This window comes from Poecilia formosa, unplaced genomic scaffold (assembly GCF_000485575.1).
Source record: "Poecilia formosa unplaced genomic scaffold, Poecilia_formosa-5.1.2 Scaffold624, whole genome shotgun sequence".
Classification (NCBI taxonomy): Eukaryota; Metazoa; Chordata; class Actinopteri; order Cyprinodontiformes; family Poeciliidae; genus Poecilia; species Poecilia formosa.
The window spans coordinates 230,395-231,002 of record NW_006800563.1 but is presented as its reverse complement, the minus strand read 5'-3'; the positions used below and the strand labels follow the sequence as shown (position 1 = coordinate 231,002).

Here is a 608-nt window from a genome sequence, read left to right as displayed (position 1 = left end):
CTTGTAGGCTACCGATGTTGGTGTCTATTTTCAGCTACGTACATTCATTTTGCCCCCAAAAAAGTCGATGTCCCCCTCCCCGTCACACGCGTCATTTCAACCAGACAGCCATTTGTAATCCATATTGGGGGGAACAGATAATGTTTGGAAACCACTGGGGGTGCGCAGAAGAAAACGTTTGGGAACCACTGTTATAGATATTTTAAAAGCAAATGATGACTAGACAAAACTAAATTAAAGATATCTTGAATTGTAATTTTGACTAGTCAAAATTCCTTTTAAGATATCTCTAAATGAGTTAGAAATATCTTGAATTACTCAGCTTTTCTATTTAAGATATCTTAAATTGACATTCCGACTAGTCAGAATGACATTACTGATATCTTGAATTAGTATTCTGTCTAGTCAAAACGTAAATACAGATATCTTAAATTACCATTCCGGATAGTCAAAATGTAGTTTTGTCTAGTCAAAATACAGTTTTGGATATCCGGAATTAGACGAAACCAAATTTATGTTAAAACGGCTTGCCATAACAGGACGAGATTCACACTCAAGCTCCTTGTGGCCTGTGTAAATATTGAGACTCCCCTGACGTCTCAAAATTC

General features: G+C 36.3%; 1 protein-coding gene across 2 annotated transcripts in view; it reads left to right on the top strand.

Moving 5' to 3' along the window:
- Nucleotides 1–608, top strand: part of braf (B-Raf proto-oncogene, serine/threonine kinase) — an 80,496-nt gene that overhangs the window by 2,413 nt on the left and 77,475 nt on the right. The window lies entirely within an intron of this gene.